The 2694-nt window shown below is 32.9% G+C and overlaps 1 pseudogene; it reads right to left on the minus strand.

Moving 5' to 3' along the window:
- Positions 1 to 560: 560 nt before the first annotated feature.
- Positions 561 to 1313, minus strand: LOC124993729 (mediator of RNA polymerase II transcription subunit 6-like; annotated as a pseudogene).
- Between the last annotated feature and the right edge of the window lie 1381 nt (positions 1314 to 2694).

The following is a 2694-nucleotide window of genomic DNA, read 5'->3' on the forward strand; positions in this document are numbered from 1 at the left end:
CAACTTCAAAAATAGTAAGAAATATCAATTAAAACTATAGTGATAACATTCTTCACCTATCTTGACAAAAATTTAAAAGTTTGATGACACACTCTAGAAGCAAAAATGAAGGAAAGGAGCATTTTAATTATGAATATACCTGAATTCATCTATGGAAGGCACCCTGGCAATATCTATCAAAATTCAAATCATGAAATTTTGACTCAAGAAATTGTAATATGACCTATAAATTGGGTCTTTTTTTTGTACAAAATGTATAACTATCAAGGAGTATATATATAAATATATTTATACAAATACCTTTATTTTGTCTTTAAAGGCATAGTCCAGAACACATGTGAGTAAGCAGGCTGCTCAAGTCCAGATCATGAAAGGTTACAAAAGATACTTAGGAAATATTCACATAGGAAGCAAGACAGGGATAACATCCTTTATTCAACAAGTACACTGCACACAAATGAGGGAGCTGTGGACCAAGTACCTTAAAGCTCAAGAGCCTACCATACTACCTAGGTATAATTATTGACAAGAGGAGTCTTGCAAGTTTCTCTTTTGTCCAGTCCTCACTGAAGTCTCATCCGTTTCTCAGGGGGACCTTTTGTGATCACTGTCTGTTGGACATTCTTTGTGGTTTCCCTCTCCTCCGATTTTACAGTTCCTGGTATAGGTTCTGCCTCTTTCTTTGTCTGATCCACTGGAACAGGCTTTTCTCCAGACTGCACAAATTTGGGTGGAAATTTCTAAGATCTAGGAGTAAAGCACCCACGTGTTGTCTCTGAAAAACAGAACTTGGTCCTTCTTTCCTTTTGGCTTTAGGCTTAACTTTATCTTGCTCTTCATGATCTTTGAAGTGCCACCAATATCCTTTAGAAGGTTGATATCGACAGTATGGCATAGCTTCATCAAAAGCTGACTGAATGCCACGCACTGCAGTAAGCACTCTGGAGGTTATAACTGATCCCAAGTTCCTGAGCATGTGGAAGGATGTGCTCAACTCCAACTCTCTGATTCAAGTGTTCTAATGTTAGCCTCTGCGTTTTGACCACTTCATTATTACAGGTCCTGTCACAAAAAGGATTACTTCTTTCTGAAGAGTAATCCAGGACACTACCACTGTACAAAATGGGGATCCAAGAGCTGTCGTAGATTCTCTTTCCGGCACACACATAATAACTATTAGGATAAAATGTGCGGGTTGAATATTTTACGGATGGTGAGGAGGAGCAGTAAGAGTCCACGAGGGAGTTGGTGGGGAGAAAAGTGCCCCCAAAACAGGGCAAAGCAGCAGCGAGGCCGGGAGATCTGAAGTACATTCTTTGAATATTATTGGCACATGTGAGATAAAACCTACTTATTAAAAGCTTATAGAAAAGAAATTCTAAAGAAATTTAAATTAAACCTGCATTGCAATTTTTTTTTCCTTTTTTTTGCAAGACGAGACTGGAAAAATATCTAAATATCCTTCAGTTAAATAAAAGTTTAATAAATTGTACTACAAATACAAAAATCCAATGTAGCCAAAAAAGAGAAGGAGAAAATCACTTATTTTTAAGATTTCATGCTATGTATAGGAGTGTTAAGTAAAAAGGTTAAGACTTTGTACAGTTTGTATGATATGCTGAAAAGAATGTAAAAACCTTTCTTTCTATATGCCTAAAACAATTTCTGGAACTAGAATGGGAGATTTTTTTTTCTCAGTGTACATATTTCCTTTTTTCCTCTTTAATTTTGAAATGTGTGAATATATTACCTTTTCTTAAATATTTCATTTTCAATAAATTAAATATTAAAGCATTTATATTAAATATTTTAATATATACGCATATACTGGTAAAGATGAGAAAAATTCCCAGTTGTGTCTATTATGGGTTTCTCATTATCACATCTGCAAGCCATGGAATTTAAGAAAAGTTCTTAAAATATTCATTGCATCAGATTCAACAAAAAAAATATACATCAAGACTGGATGGGTTCAAGGTACTGTGGTCTTGGGATGTAAAATTAAAATAAAGACCTTGTGTTCATGAGAACACAATTCAATGGACAGATCAGATATTTTTATATGAAAGGTAAATTGTGATAAATGTAATTTATCACAAAGACTACTAAGTATTACCATATATTTCAGACATCTTCCAGAGTAACCATGAAGTATTGGGTTTACATAATGACTAAAACTTTCTAGCATCTTATTTTTCAAACCTAGTTTATGTAAATTACTAAACTATCTTGGAGCGTATCCTTTGAATATTATAGGTCTATATAAGATTTAAAAAACTACTAATTAAAATGTTATGGAATAGAAATTCTAAAGAAACCTGCATTAAACATCTATTTAATTTCATTTATTGTTAAGATTTTACAAAATCTTCTTCTAGTTGGAAATCTCATGTTTCCCTTAGAAATCACATAGACTATAGGTAGACATGCTAGCAAATAAATTAACTGTTTTAAAATATCTTGACCTATCCTATTTGTTTTCAATTATCTGCCATTTAATTTTCTACTCATATTTTTAACAAATTGTTTTGAATGTACAGTGATGTGTGCACACTATAAACTTTTTGTCATTAAGTATGCAAACACATGAGATTGATGGAAGATCTATAATGTCCCCCAAATGAAAAGAAGAAAATCAGACATGAGTATTCAAAATAGAACTATAAGTTTAGAAGGCTGAATGACATTTAAAAG

This window comes from Sciurus carolinensis, chromosome 9, assembly GCF_902686445.1.
Source record: "Sciurus carolinensis chromosome 9, mSciCar1.2, whole genome shotgun sequence".
In the NCBI taxonomy this organism is placed as follows: Eukaryota; Metazoa; Chordata; class Mammalia; order Rodentia; family Sciuridae; genus Sciurus; species Sciurus carolinensis.